Source organism: Oryctolagus cuniculus, chromosome 6, assembly GCF_964237555.1.
Source record: "Oryctolagus cuniculus chromosome 6, mOryCun1.1, whole genome shotgun sequence".
NCBI lineage: Eukaryota > Metazoa > Chordata > Mammalia > Lagomorpha > Leporidae > Oryctolagus > Oryctolagus cuniculus.
The window spans coordinates 156,599,751-156,615,997 of NC_091437.1; the positions used below are offsets into that span (position 1 = coordinate 156,599,751).

The following is a 16,247-nucleotide window of genomic DNA, read 5'->3' on the forward strand; positions in this document are numbered from 1 at the left end:
CACAGAAAGCAAGAACTTGAATCAACTCAAAGTATGTAGAAAAAATAGAATAAGCAGGTAATGAAATACAAAAACAAGTATACATTAAAGAAGATCAATAAAATCAGTAATTTGCTCTCTGAAAAGACTGTTTTTCTTAGAAGCTTAATAAAGACAAAAAGAGAAAAGGTACAAATATATGATATTAAGACAAGGAAATTAGATAATTAAAGATATTGCAGAAATCAAAGATAATAGACTATGAACTATAATGCTAATACATAATCTTAGATGGAATTCAGACATTTCTGAAAATATATCCTTACCAAAGCTGACTCAAGAAGAAATGAGGAAAATTAAATAAATGGAATCATAATTAAAAATCTTTCCACAAGGGAAGCAATAAGCTCTGATGGCTTCATCAGAGCACTCTGCAAGTAATTGTGGAATAAATAATTTAAATTTTCATTATCTCTTCCAGACAATAGAAAACAGAGAATACTCACCAACCCACTCAGTCTGAAAGGATAGTATAACCTTGATACCAAAACTAAGACAATTGATATAAAAAGGCAAAAAACAGGTAAATCTCACTCATGAACACAGGGAGAAATTCCTACTTATAATATTAGCAAATTGGATCTATCAATGTAGAGAAAAGATAAAGTAACTTGACTACACATTATCAAACTAATGTAATCTACTCTACTTACAACTTTTAAAAAACATACCACCATCTCTTTATATGTGGAAAGGAAGCATTTGTAAAATTCAATTTCTTTTCACTTAAAATATGATGTTATAAATAAGCTTTCTATTCATTGTGTAGGATACCTACAGAAATGAAAACAAAAACACTAAAAATAAATATCCTACTGAAGAGTAAAACGTTGAAATCATTTGCTTAAAGACCAGGAGACAATCTAGGAGAATATTCTTATTACCTTGATAGATTTTTAAAGTATGTCCAACCCAAACTATTAAGCTATAGAATCATGAAGACGTATATGGTTGCATTTTAAACCTCTGAATTTTGGAATGGAATTAATAGGTATTAATATGCTTTCCCAAGTTAAAAAATCTACAGAAGTAAATTGTATAGTACAAACCAAAAACCATAGATTAATACATTTACTGAATCAAAAGTAAGAATTTCTACTGCATCAAAAGTAATGTAAACAAAATGAGAATAAAAAATTACAGAAATGGAGAAAATAGTTTTGGGACACTACACCCAGCTACTAGGTTATGAAATGTTGAAAGGGGAGAATGGTGGTGAGAATGTGAACAGGTGCAGCTACTTTGGCTGTATACACTGATGTTAATTTGTGCATCCCTACAGCTGTGGCTTCTAACTCCACACTCCAGAGTCACCTTTGCAGGAGGGTCCTAGGAAATGTGCCCACGATATCCAGTGCAGCATGTTACATAGGGGCGGGAAATAATCTGAATGTCCATCAATAATAGAATGGATATTTTGTAAAGCATTAAAAAATACTACTCTGCAGAGAAAATAAGTGAATGTATGTATCAACATGGATGATTATTGGAATAATATTGAAGAAAAGTGTGATTCCAATGACAAATTCAAAGTGTTTATGGATATAAAACAGGAAATGTCATTTTTTACTTAACTAAGTTTCAATGATCAAAAATTTGATGATACACTACTCTGGTAAGGTTTTGAGGACAATAGTCTCTCTCATAACTATTTGAAGAATGTATGAGTTTGACAGCTTCTATAAAAATTGACAATACTCATTAGCCCAGTAACTCTACTTCTATACACTTTTTAACTACGACCACCCTTGTGTAAACATCAAAGGATTTCACACTACTGTATGATAGCATGCCATTGGAAATAACCTAAATGGCCATGAGCAGAGGATTAGACAAATTATACCCACGCAATTGAACAGCATGTTAAGAGAGAAAAAAGCAAAGGGCTAAGATTTGCTACCTTTATATGCAGACTCATTCAGTAAGGCACTGGATAATTCTGGGGACAGCAACTCTGAAGCCTGATTTACAATCTGAACTTTTTGTATTTTGTATATGTGCATGTAGTAATTACTCAAATATATAGAGTTTGAAGAAATAGACATTTGTTCAAAAAAGAGTAAAATGCAAACTCCTCATCCTAAAAACTGCCTGCTTGATCCACCTCGAGCTCTTTGTACCTTTCCTCTCCTTACTCATTTTGTTCCAATCAATCTGATTGACTTTCTGCTCCTCCATTAGATCTTTCCTATCTCTGGGTCACTCAAACACTGTTCTCTCTGCCTCAGACTCTCATGCCCACACTTTTTGCCTTGCTCGTTTCTCGAATCCAACTGTTTTTGGTTTTATTATAGTTTTCTCAGAGAGACACTCCCTGATCACTATATTAAAATGGAATTTCCCTAGTATTCTTTGTTCTTTCATCTTATTAATTTATTTGCTTGCTAAGTTGATGCCTGCTAGCCACACTGGACTTTTAATTCTAATAAAACAAAGATGATTGTTTTAGCCACTGATTAACAATGAATGTGGGCCGGCGCCGCGGCTCACTAGGCTAATCCTCCGCCTAGCGGCGCCGGCACACCGGGTTCTAGTCCCGGTCGGGGCGCCGGATTCTGTCCCGGTTGCCCCTCTTCCAGGCCAGCCCTCTGCTGTGGCCCGGGAGTGCAGTGGAGGATGGCCCAAGTGCTTGGGCCCTGCACCCCATGGGAGACCAGGAAAAGCACCTGGCTCCTGGCTCCTGCCATCGGATCGGTGCGGTGCGCCGGCCGCAGCACGCCGGCCGCGGCGGCCATTGGAGGGTGAACCAACGGCAAAGGAAGACCTTTCTCTCTGTCTCTCTCTCTCACTGTCCACTCTGCCTGTCAAAAAAAAAAAAAACAAAAAAACAAAAAAACAATGCATGTGTAGCACAGTAGATGGTAAGTACTAAGCGCTCAGTTTTTAGTAAGCGCTAGATATTTGATGAGTGAGTACATGAATGAGTGAATAGTTTGTCTGTGTACTATGGGTCACTTTTTAAAAGATATGAAAGAAAACCAGTCTTACTGACTATAACAATGTTAAGGAAAAATACCAAAGACTATTCTTAACAACGATCATAACACATGCGTGAGAGGTGGAGAAGACTTCACTAAAGACAGGGGAGGGAGTTATTTCTGGCACAGGAATGCTAGCTTTTGTTGACTATGTAAATACCACCCAGTTCCTTTACAGCTTTAATATTATTATGATCAAAATCTCATGTGCAATTTTCATAGGAAACCTTAAAGAGGATTTGGAAAGTCTATCTGAAGGGATATATTCATCAAAATATCAAATAAAATTTTACCAGAGGGATTAGAGTGAGAACCTGTCCAGCCAGAAGGTGCACAGTACAGGGCTAGTACAGATAGTGCACGGGACAGAAACAGACAACAGAAATCATAATGAGAATCTACATTATGTATAAGTTTCAATGAGTCAGTGGGAAAAAGAATTACCCATAAAATGATAATGGGTCAACTATGAGAGGACAAAGCGTCAACCGTCTCTTCATCATCTATGCTAAATTAAATGCTGATGGATTAGAGTTCAACATGCAAAATAAGGTAATTGAAAAGAGAAAAAGTGAAGAGGAATATGAATATTGTGCCAGTTTTCTAAGCAGAACAGTATGAACAAAGTCTTTTTTAAAGATTAAAGATTTCGTTTTAATTTTATTTTATTTGAAAGGTTGAGTTAGAGCGAGAAAGACATACACACACACACACACACAGAATCTTCAGTATCTTTTTATTTTTATTTTTATTTATTTGATAGGTAGAGTTATAGACAGTGAGAGAGAGAGACAGAGAGAAAGGTCTTCCTTCCATTGGTTCACCCCCCAAATGGCCGCTACGGCAGGCACACTGCGTCGATCAAGCCAGGAGCCAGATGCTTCTTCCTGGTCTCCCATGCCGGTGCAGGGGCCCAAGCACTTGGGCCATCCTCCACTGCCTTCCTGGGCCATAGCAGAGAGCTGGATTGCAAGAGGAGCAACTGAGACTAGAACTGGCGCCCGTATGGGATGCCGGTGCTGCAGGCGGAGGATTAACCAAGTGAGCCACAGTGCCGGCCCAGAGAATCTTCAGTATCTTCAGTCCACTGGTTCATTCCATTCTCCAAATGGCCACAATCACAATGGCCGGGGCTCGGCCAGGTCGATGCCAACAGCCATTAGTTTCATCAGATCTCCCAGCTGGGTGCAGGGGGGCCAAGTACTTGGGCCATCTTCCAGTGTTTTCCTAGGCACATTAGCAGGGAGGTGCATAGGAAGCAGAGCAACTTGGACTCAAACCATATGGGATGCTGGCATTGCTAGTGGCCACTGAACCTGCTAAGCCACAACACTGGCCCCTGAACAAAGTCTTAAAAATCAAAGATGGCCAGTCTTCATTTGTGAAAATGGTGGGTCCTTTGATGATATGGAGGCCCTTCACTATTATGCATCTGAAAAGCAGATTGGAAACGTTGAAAAATTCTTTTTATTTCTGTTGACCTGGTGACCCAGCTTCTAGAAATTTGTCTAGAGGAAATCATCAGATGTAAGATCAGAAATTTCTATTAAGGAATTTTCATTCAGCTTTAGTTATAAAAATAAAAAAAAAAAACCTCTATTTTAACCGTAGGTTGAACATGTGATATAAATCATGGTTGCAAGAAAACATTAAATTGCATTAAAATACTCAATGATGTGGCAAATCTCTAATACATAAAGTAAAAGGTAATATTTTAATCTTTGTTTACATACAAATCTAAAATTTCAACTGATGTTAATCTTTAAAATAAAAGGAAACATGTATATTATAAATGAAAGGAACACATATGTATATATTCGCCTATACATGATCATTCATTGATAGCTTTGGGATCCGCAAGCAGGGAAGGCCTACACTTCCGGAAATGGAGAGGCCTACTTCCGGGGAAGAAAGTCCTTGTCAAGGTCCCTGAGGGTGCCTAAAGGTCAACCAATGAGGATCAGACCCGCCTCAACCTTTAACTCCCATGCCCTGAATCTATAAAAGGAGCTCTCCCAATCTCTGATGCATGACTTCCCCAGCCCCCGCACTGTTGCTCTGTTGAGACTGGGGAACCTCTCCCGGGAGCAGAACCCCAATAAAAGCCTGTGAATTAATTGATTCGTCTGCCTGGGAAGATCTGTTACGCGCCAGACACCTTACAATTCATATCTGAAAATATGTGTGTATCTTGAAATAGGAATAGGTTGTGGCTGGCGCTGTGGCATAGCTGGTAAAGCTGCTGCCTGCAATGCCGGCATCCCATATGGGTGCTGGTTTAAGTCCCGGCTGCTCTGCTTCTGATCCAGCTCTCTGCTATGGCCTTGGAAAGCAGTAGAAGATGGCCCAAGTCCTTGGTGCCCTGCACCTGCAGGTAAGACCTGGAAGAAGCTCCTGGCTCCTGGCTTTGGATGGGCGCAGCTCTGGCCGTTGCGGCCAACTGGGGAGTGAACCAGCAGATGCAAGACCTCTCTCTCTCTCTCTGCTTCTTCTTCTCTCTGTAACTCTGACTTTCAAGAAAATAAATAAATCTTTAAAAAAAAAAAGAAATAGGAATAGGTTATTTATAAACTCACTTATGAAGACTTAAAAGGCAGTAAAAATAAAAACATGAGACGTCCAGATCTAAAAGCACCCTCAGACGGGAGATCCTAACATTTGGGGCAGCCTCCTTCCTGGAGGATTGCAGAGGAGACGACTGAGAGTCAGGGAAACAACAGAGCCAGGACACAAAAACCGAGATGCACAACAAACGAGGATAACTGCATTCAGACAGACCACCAAGATACAGGCTCCAGATCTTCAGTCGTCAGAAAAGCCTTTACATTTAACATCACACAAGTATCTAAAACTACCCAGATTGCTTCATTACTGTTTTTACTAAACATGATGAGAGTAGAATTGTCCCCCTGTGGTCACTGTGGATCTGTGACCCAGTAACTACATATTGCTAGGATTGTCTCAGATTTGCTGCGTTTTGTAATCCCACCAATCTACTGCTCTCTCTTGACCCAAACCCATATGCAAGGCACCCCAACTCAGAGCTGAACTGCTAAGTGTGAGACACTTGAGAAATATTTGTTGTTCAATATTTTCTTATATCTTAATACATTTGCAAACTACATTTGAGTAGCCTTCCTAAACCATCATGGATATTAATTAATGTATCTATTCAAAATTATTTATGGAGCAATTTCTGTGTATCAGACTGTTCTATAAACTGGCAGAATAAAACAGAACAAATCCTGTTCTCATGCTAGGGGTGGGAGATGGACTCCAAACAAGTAAACCAAGCAACATTGAATAATTGATGACAGGGGGTGCTGGTGAGAGTGGAGGTGGGGGTGGGTTTGGTGAATATTGTGATAAATGCCATGAAGGAGAATTTGGCAGTATAAAGAAAGAATGCCATAGACAGGAGTGTCAATTGGTAAAGTCAACAACAGGAGTCACTGTGCACTTACTCCTCATGTAGGATCTCTGTCCTTAATGTGCTGTACATTGAGATTTAATGCTATAACGAGTACTCAAACAATATATTTCACTTTGTGTTTCTATGGGGGTGCAAACTGTTGAAATCTTTACTTAATGCATACTAAACTGATCTTCTGTTAAAAAAAAAAAAAAAGAAATTATCAATTCCCAACTAGACTCTCACTGGGATTAAACATGACAATAGGTCTGCTCTGATTTCATCATCATTTAAAAAAAATCATCTATTATTTTTCACTTTATGTTTCTGTGTGGGAGCAAACTGTTGAAATCCTTACTTAATGTATACTAAGCTGATATTTGTATATTAAGATAATCGAAAATGAATCTTGATGTGAATGGAAGGGGAGAGGGAGTGGGAGGGGGGAGGGTTGTGGGTGGGAGGGATGGTATGGGGGGGAAGCCATTGTAATCCATAGGTCGTACTTTGGAAATTTATATTCATTAAATAAAAGTTAAAAAAAAAAAAGAATGTGGAAAGCAATGGAGAGGGGGCAGTGGGCAGATAGGTAATTGAGATCTCAGAGATTTCCCTGATATGCTTTTTGAACAAGGATCTGATAGAAGGGAAGGAATGAACCATGAAGACATTTGGGAAGAGCATTTAAGCAGAGGGAGCAGAGAGGACAAGGGCTGGGAGGCAGAAGCTGGTGTGGCATAGGGTTGTGGTGTTGTGGCATAGCCATTGTCTGTGAAGCCATCATCCCATATGGGTGCTGCTTAGCATCTCAGCTGCTTCATTTCTGATCCAGTTCCCTGCTAGCGACCTGGAAAAAGTAGTAGAAGATGGTCACTCATGTGGGAGACCTGCATGAAGCTCCTGGCTCCTGGCTTCGGCCTGGCCCAGCCCTGGTGATTGTAGCCATCTTGAGAATTGGGAATAAACCACCAAATAGAAGATTCTCTCTCTCTCTCTCTCTCTCTCTCTCTCTCTCTCTCTTTCTCTCTCTCTCCCCCTTCCTCCCTCCCCCCTCCATCTCTCCTGTAACTCTGACTTTCAAATAAATGAATAAATCTTTTTATTTTTAAAAGTCTCTGGAACAGGAGCAGCAAGAAGCCCACACAAGTCTAGCATGAAGCCCACTGTAGGTAGAGCAGAGAGGAGCAGGAGGGTTGGAGGGGCATCTTTTGGAGGTGAGCTCTAAAAGTTTACAAAGTGACAGACCATACAGGGTCTGCAACTATGATAAGAACATTGACTTCACTTTCCATGAGATGAGAAGGCCCTGGGGGTTCAGAGTGCAATGGTGGTATAACCTGCCACCCACATTTTCAGGGTCACACTGGCTGGTGTGATGAGAACAGATTGCAGTGTGGCAAGGAAGGCAGTAGGAAGATAAGATGGAAACCTCTTCTGAAAGCTTCGTTGCAAAGAGGTCTTGGCTTGGACCAAGGCGGAAGTCAGGCAGATAATGAAATAGGACAGACCCATGAACGTGTTTCCAACGAAGAGACAAAGGGATTTATTTGCTGATGGGTTTTTTGTGGACTATAAGAAACAAGTACAAGGATGGCGGCCAGCTAGCTGATTCCTTTGACTGCACATGAGAATTATTTGGGGAGTTAAAAAATGCAGACTCCCTTGGCTCTACTCCGATCTGCTGAATAGAAATGGCCTGGCATGTGGTCTGGGATCTTTATTTTTAGAAAGCTCCCAAAGCAATCTGCTCCAGTGAATCTGCAGGCTGGCATAAGGGAATCCCTGCTTCATGCAAATGACCTGGGGATGACAAGTTAGTGCTTGATCTACATTTGATATGCTCACCAGTCTTGCAAAATTCCAAATGGCTTGAGCGTAGAGCCTATGGACAACCTGCCTCCATTTTTTAGCTCAGGTCCTGGTTGTCAGAGCTCCATAAATACTTGTTGAAACCAAGTGGCTTGGCACAGTCATAGGAGCTAATTCCAACTGTCCATTGTTTTGCAATTACTGGGAAAAGGACAGTTTTCATTCTGACGTGAGGAGTCCTCCGTAAATTCATCCCCAATAGGAAGACTCCCTCTTCACCTTGTTCCACACTCCCCTAACCTCAGGCAGTAGAGCGGTTTTCCATGAGACATGAGGTCTCCTGTCTTTCCTCCTATGGTGGTATTCCTGGTCAGACTATTGCTGTTTGATGCCAGGAGTTCAGAGAAGGAAGAACTCACAGAGCCAGCTGCCTCGTGTGATACAAGACTTGTGATGGTCACAGCAGAAATATCCAGGGCTTCTCATTGCCAAGGGGTCAACTCATAGTCAAAGGGACAGCTCCATGCAGGGCATCCGCAGAGGCCTCCTTTTCCTTGTTCTTGAAGTGTGTGTTTTCTGGCACCTCAGAGACTTGTCCTGCATTTTCTCTGCAGCACATGCTGCTTAGGGAATAGCACCACAGTCTGAAGCCTGAGCTGTTGAAGGCCAGAGGAAGCCTGCTATATTCAGAACAGGGGCTAGGCTCCTCTTCCATGCATGTCTGGGTCTCCCCACAGCGTTCGCGTGAGGGCTGTTGTGTGTGTACCAAGACCAGCCCTAGGAAAGTGATTATTGGATTTGGCACCGGAGTTAGTTTCACTTTTAAAATTTGGAAAGGACATAAAAGAATGATGTGTTGCAACCCAGTTCTGGTTGATTTGCATTTGGATATTTTCCAATTTTTACAAAATGGATTTTTGTTTCCTGGTTTGTCTTTAGGACCATTACTTCATCATAAAGTCTGGAGGATGCACAAACTGAAAAGATAAATACCCTGCTACTTTGCCAAACTCTTCTATGAGTTCCAATAGTCTCTTAGTAGAGTTCTTTGGGTCCCCTAAATACAGAATCATGTCATCTGCAAAGAGGGATAGTTTGAGTTCTTCCTTCCCAATTTGTATCCCTTTAATTACTTTTTCTTGCCTAATAGCTCTGGCTAGAACTTCCAGAACTATATTGAATAGCAGTGGTGAGAGTGGGCATCCCTGTCTGGTTCCAGATTTCAGTGGAAATGCTTCCAACTTTTCCCCATTCAATAGGATGTTGGCTGTGGGTTTTTCATAGATTGCTTTGATTGTATTGAGGAATGTTCCTTCCAAACCCAGTTTGCTTAGAGATACCGAAGACCTTCTTCTCAGATCTGGAAAAAATGGTGCTGAAATTTATATGGAGGCACAAGAGACCTCGAATAGCTAAAGCAATCTTGTACAACAAAAACAAAGCCGGAGGCATCACAATACCAGATTTCAGGACATACTACAGGGCAGTTGTAATTAAAACAGCATGGTACTGGTACAGAAACAGATGGATAGACCAATGGAACAGAATTGAAACACCAGAAATCAACCCAAACATCTACAGCCAACTTATATTTGATCAAGGATCTAAAACTAATTCCTGGAGCAAGGACAGTCTATTCAATAAATGGTGCTGGGAAAATTGGATTTCCACGTGCAGAATCATGCAGCAAGACCCCTACCTTACACCTTACACAAAAATCCACTCAACATGGATTAAAGACCTAAATCTACGACCTGACACCATCAAGTTACTAGAGAACATTGGAGAAACCCTTCAAGATATTGGCACAGGCAAAGAATTTCTGGAAAAGACCCGGGAGGCACAGGCAGTCAAAGCCAAAATCAACTATTGGGATTGCATCAAATTGAGAAGTTTCTGTACTGCAAAAGAAAGAGTCAGGAGAGTGAAGAGACAACCGACAGAATGGGAAAAAATATTTGCAAACTATGCAACAGATAAAGGGTTAATAACCAGAATCTACAAAGAGATCAAGAAACTCCACAAAAACAAAACCAACAACCCACTTAAGAGATGGGCCAAGGACCTCAATAGACATTTTTCAAAAGAGGAAAATCCACTCATTCAATAAATTTATATTCAGTACATGCCCAGCAGACTGTAGGATGAGGTCATTGAGATGGCTCAGTCCCTAGTCGGGAAAGGGGAAGGCATTCTTAGAGGGACATGGCTATGATCTGCAGGACATTCCAGCAGAGTTCAGAAGAAAGGATGACATCTAAGTGGTTCAAGAAAATAGAATGGAGTCCCCTAAGGCAGGGAAAGGGTCTTTAAACACATCCTGAAAACCATTTCGTGATTGGATTCAGATACCCTTGGAGTATTTTACCATGACTGAGGCCAATTGCCTGTCAATGGTCTATATTCTTATCTCCTCTCCTCACATCATATAACCTCCGTCAATAGATGGCAAAACAAACAGCAGTGATTATAACACCCAGACTCTGATCTCAAAGCCTGTGCTACGTGCAACATATGTTGTATTTTCACAAGTTGTTCTCACAACTGGAGACATGTACCTGTGTTTACACCTCTCTGCTTTTGGCCTAAGGTCAGTCCTCATGGGGCCCACACTTAAGCATCAGCTGCTACCTAATTAAGCTTCAGACAGAGGGGAGGGCTGCAGCAGGAGGAGAAGATGAACCCAGGGCACAAGAGAGAATGAGAGAGAAATCCTAGAGGGAGGTTGTGATGCCCCCTACAGCATCCAGGGTGTGAGGTGAGGGGAGGGATCCTGACAAAGTATGTGTGTGTAGTGGTGGTGGTGGGGTAAGGGGTGGGGACAGCAATCCATCAAAAGACTCTGCACCTGTCAGATGCTGGAGCTTTTTTGAGACTTGGACTGCGCCAATTAGTAGCTACATGACCTTAGGAAAGTCACTTGATGTCTCTTTGGGCCTCAACTTTATCATCTGAAAAAAAATGGGAATAAAAATCTTGCCTCATCAAAGTGGGGTGCATACATGAGAATGTGGCTAACAGGATAACAGACAGTGAGTAAATGCTGGATATGTGTTGAAATTTGAGGTTATCTTTTTTAAAAGTCTGGTCTATGTTATCACATTCTGATATTTTATTTCTGAATAAACGATGTGTTATATATGTTCCTCCTCCAGGTTATAAAACATTGCAGAAGACCAGGGGTACTAAAGTCATCTGTATTTAAGCTACTTTACAAGGAGCATTTACATCTGCTGTTTACTGTACAGGGGTATAGTGGAGAGTGTGGTTGGGGAGGCATTCTGGAATCAGCAAGAATGAGTGTTAAACCTTGGCTGCACAATTTTCCTGCAGGTTGATTGTGGCAAGTCACTCTCTTTAAAGGAGTAGGTACTAAGTTTGGTTTGCTGTGTTCTATGAATAGAGGTTAGTAGTATAGTCCAGTGTTTAAGAATCTGAACAGCCTATAATGTCATTTAATTGCTAACTTCTGGTCCTCAACTTTCCCTACCTAGACATAGGAACACTTCCTTGCTCAGAGTGTTGCTGGATTATCAATAAAAGCAATTGGAGACAGGCCTGTAACTCAATAATTGTTCAACATGTGTTGGCTGCAGCACATATTGCAATTATTGTACCTATTATTGCTTTGTTGTCTCTATGTCACTGCAGTGACCCACCAAAAGGCTTGAGCAGATAAGCGACATGGTGAGGTTTGTGTTGTAGATCGGCCTTTGAGATGTGGCATGGAAACCAGTTACTGCCCAGGTTAGATTCCTAACGAATTCAGGGAAGAGACTGATGCAGAATCCACAGGAGTGGCTGCAGACCAACTGGAAGGGCGAATGGTGACTGCCAGCGGCCTTGGCCAGGGTTGTGGGCTCTCCTACAGCTGTCATTTCCGTGGCCACTCTTCCTGCCTTTCCTTTATAAATAGCACTCAGTGAATTGGAAAAAGAGTTATAAATAATACACAATGAAGGTTAGAAAACAACAGCGCAATAAAGTTGTAAACAAGTGAAAATCTATGTAAAAGATAAAATAATGAGGCACGCTAAACTCAGCTGCTTGTAATGAAAAGTAACACTGAATGACAAAGTCTTAAATAATAATGGGTTCAAAGAATGATATCCAGAGAAACTGAAAAGTAAGGAGGGAAAATGAGTTCTCTTCAAAATATAACAGAATTAAAAACTGAAAAGAATAAAAGAACATGGATATAAGATTTTTTAAAAATGGATTAAAAAAGTAAGACTTCATAGGGGTGGAGGGATAAAAATGTTAGAGGCTAAAAATGGAAAATTCTGGAGGTGAGAAAAAACAAGTGGTTAAACCTTTTAAAATAGGTAAAGTAAAAATCAGTGACATTGAGGTTGAAAAACAACAACTAAGAGAAGTAAAATAGGTAGCAGCACAAACCTGAAATATATATTAGGCTAATGTAAGGTAGTTCAAGATAATACTGCATGCAAGATCTCTAGTCCACTCTATTCAGAGACATGAGCAAATGAACAGCCATAATTATTGTAAGAGGTTGTTCCACAAGGAGACTGGAGGAGAGCTCCTGTTCGCACCTGACTGTGTTCTGGACACAGCTTTGGCCTTTTCCCATACTATTTTACAGATAATCCAACAGCAGCTCCTGTAGGTCTTATTTGCTGCATTTCATCAAAAAGGGAAAGTCAAGCTCAGAAACATTTGATATCATCCTCAGCCAAGAATTGTGAATGTTCCCAGGGCCAGAGCTGTGGTGTTGTAGTAAAGCTGCCACCTGCAAGGCCGGCATCCCACATGGGCACCACTTCAACACCTGGCTGCTCCACTTCTGATCCAGCTCTCTGCTATGGCCTGGGAAAGCAGTGGAGGATGGCACAAGTCCTTGGGCCCCTGCACTTGTGTGGGAGACCTGGAAGAAGCTGCTGGCTCCTGGCTTCGGATTGGCCCAGCTCCAGCCATTGAGACCATTTGGGGAGTGAACCAGCAGATGGAAGATCTCTCTTTCTCTGCCTCTGCCTCTCTGTAACTCTGCCTTCCAAATAAATAAATAAATCTTAAAAAAAAAGAGGAAGTGTGAGTGAGCCTAGGGTGCCCAACTCTCCTGGTGTGACTTGGGCACAGGACTTTATTTTACAATGTAGATAGTCTGGGGAAAACCATGAGGAATTTTCTCACTGTTCTTTGGGGATCTACAAACCAGCCCATGACCTGTTTCTGGGGATCTCATAAACTACGAACGGTTTATACATTTAAAAATCACTGTGGAAGAGAAAGGAGTCACAGGAGGAGGTGGTGGAGGAGGAAAAGGCAAAGGAGGAGAGAAAGAGGGAGAAGGACTTAACTCTGTTTTAGGAAAGCCAAACATAATTCCTTATTTGCTGTCTTCTTTGAAGAAAAAAAGGTGTTGCCCCCTGGATCTCCCATTGTTCTGAAGAAACCGCTGAAATAGAAGGTGGGCCCTCTGGTCTTCACAGTTGTCTGGAGTGTGGGGTACTAGCATGTGGGTGTGTGCTTGTGCTTGTTTGCACACGTATGTGTGTGCATGTGCACGCATGTTGGGTGTGGCTGTGTGTATAACTGTGCATGTGCAGTCATGTTGTGGTGTACATGTGCATGTGTGTATGTGCCTCTCCCATTCCCTCTCCTGACTCTTACTCCTCCCCGAAGTGCTCCTGGCTTCTAGTCACACTGGTAACTTGGAATCAGCTGGAGCAGGTTTGTTGGTTTTTCTCCTTTTACCCCTGAAAAACAGATTTTCTGTACCTGAGTCTGCTCTGAAGGGGGTTCTCTCTGAACAGCATCTGCTATCATGCGTCCTCAACCTCAGGTTCCATTTGGGTTCTTCTATGCTTAAAGGGGATAGATAGAGACAGAGACAGAGAGAGAGAGAGAGAGAGAGAGAGAGAGAGAGAGAGAGAGAAGGGGGAGGAGGAGAAGAGGTGGAGAGATTGGTGCAATAATTTATTTTTGCATCCTGCGCTACAGTTTGGGTAATGCTCCTCTACACAGTAGTTCTTAGTTTTTGCCTGGTCCTTGTCCTGGTAACATCATCTCTTACCTTGCCCTTTCAGGTCCCAGATGTGGAAAGGGCTACCTTTTTGCCTTGGATGCCTCATCAAGCCTTGCTGTCCTGTTCACTGTTCCTAGCCTTTGCCTGAGCTCACACCATTTACTCCTTTGAGTGTCTATTTCCTGCCGGAATCCTGAATGATACATAAAACACACCTTTTTACACCTCTGGGCCTTTGCACATTTGGTTCCCTTTGCCTAAAACATCTTCCTGTTTCCACTTCCAGTACACATACATGTGCATGCAGGTGCATGTGTGCGCACACACACACTCACACACACACGCACACCAAGAATTCCTCAAGATGCAGTGGAAGCATCTTCACTTTGAGGCTCCTTCAGGAAAGTCTCCTATCTTTTAGGCCACTCCTGTTTCACGTTTCCTGCCACCGCTTATCGTACTGCCTTGGAGGTCCTGTCAGTTCTTGGATCTTGTCTGTATGATCCTGAGGTCAATGGCTACTGCCATCCCTTGCTGTCTCACTGTACTTGACACACAGTCATTATTCTATAAATGTCTGTTGACAGGACACTCCTGGGGTTGTCTGTGGAAGAATTGGCAAGGGAGTCACCGACCAGGTATGAATGACATCTGTGTGCCTAAGGCTGTAAGCAAAGGTGTTTCTCAAGGGAGTTACACACCCTTAGCAATGGGCTGCTGTGCTGGGAGGTGGGACTTTTTAAAGTTTGTTTACCTCTTACCAGCTTATTTTTATTAATAAAGGACCTGCTACATAAAAACATCCATGTGACTGTGCAGGATTCTAGACTTCAGTATTTTTCCATTTGCATATGGGTCATAAAATGTTGGGAAACTCACATTTTCACATTATTACAATCTTTGATGGTTTAGAAGACAAATCAATTCTGGGTCATCAAAAATGGTGGCAGACATCAGAAAGGGAAGGAACTTCAATAAGCACAAAAATAACAGTAGCTGGTTCTTTTGCCAATTTTATTTAGACCTTCAAAAAATTATCAGAACTGATGGTTTTCAAAAGACTTTCTTTTTCTTTTCTTTCTTTTTTTTTTTTTTGACATGCAGAGTGGACAGTGAGAGAGAGAGAGACAGAGAGAAAGGTCTTCCTTTTGCCATTGGTTCACCCTCCATTGGCTGCCACGGCTGGCGTGCTGCGGCCGGCGTGCCGCGCTGATCTGAAGGCAGGAGCCAGGTGCTTCTCCTGGTCTCCCATGGGGTGCAGGGCCCAAGCACTTGGGCCATCCTCCACTGCACTCCCTGGCCACAGCAGAGAGCTGGCCTGGAAGAGGGGCAACTGGGACAGAATCTGGTGCCCTGATCAGGACTAGAACCCGGTGTGCCGGCGCTGCTAGGTGGAGGATTAGCCTATTGAGCCACGGCACTGGCCTCAAAAGACTTTCAATAATTTTCCCAGAAAGGCAAAGTCCAGACAGTAACCTTTCCATCAAGATATTTTGCTCAAATATGGGATTTTAGTTTCTTGATGTTTCCTATGGGTTTATCAGATTCTTTACTTGTTTGTTCAAGGAAGAGAAGAAAAATGTATTATGTCCAGTAGAGATAAAATGGAAAATGAAGAGAGACCATATCTGGTAAAGAGTAGGTGCACATTAATGAATGAACGTACAAACAGCAGAAACATGAAATAGTTTATGCAGAACTATCATTTTTCTCAAATTGATAGATTAAACTTTCTTTAGCTAAAAAGGAATGTATATTACTGAGTTAGCTTTTATGAATATTAATGATTCAGGGAGTAAAAAGGGGGCTTACATAAATCATCAATCTATTTTTCTTAAACACAAAGCCCACAAGTACTAGATCTTCTAGTCTCTCAACATTTCTGAGATGAAGAAAATTAAAAGAAAGAATAAGAAAGGAAGACCCATACTTTACACCCTATAAAAAATCAACTCACAGTGGATCACAGATCTAACCCTAAGACCAGAAACCATCAAATTATTAGAGAAAAAAACAGAAGAAA

General features: G+C 41.6%; 1 protein-coding gene across 4 annotated transcripts in view; it reads right to left on the minus strand.

Annotated features, from left to right (window-relative positions):
• ADCY8 (adenylate cyclase 8) overlaps positions 1-16,247 on the minus strand; it is a 261,395-nt gene that overhangs the window by 208,955 nt on the left and 36,193 nt on the right. The gene's annotated exons all lie outside the window — the stretch shown is intronic.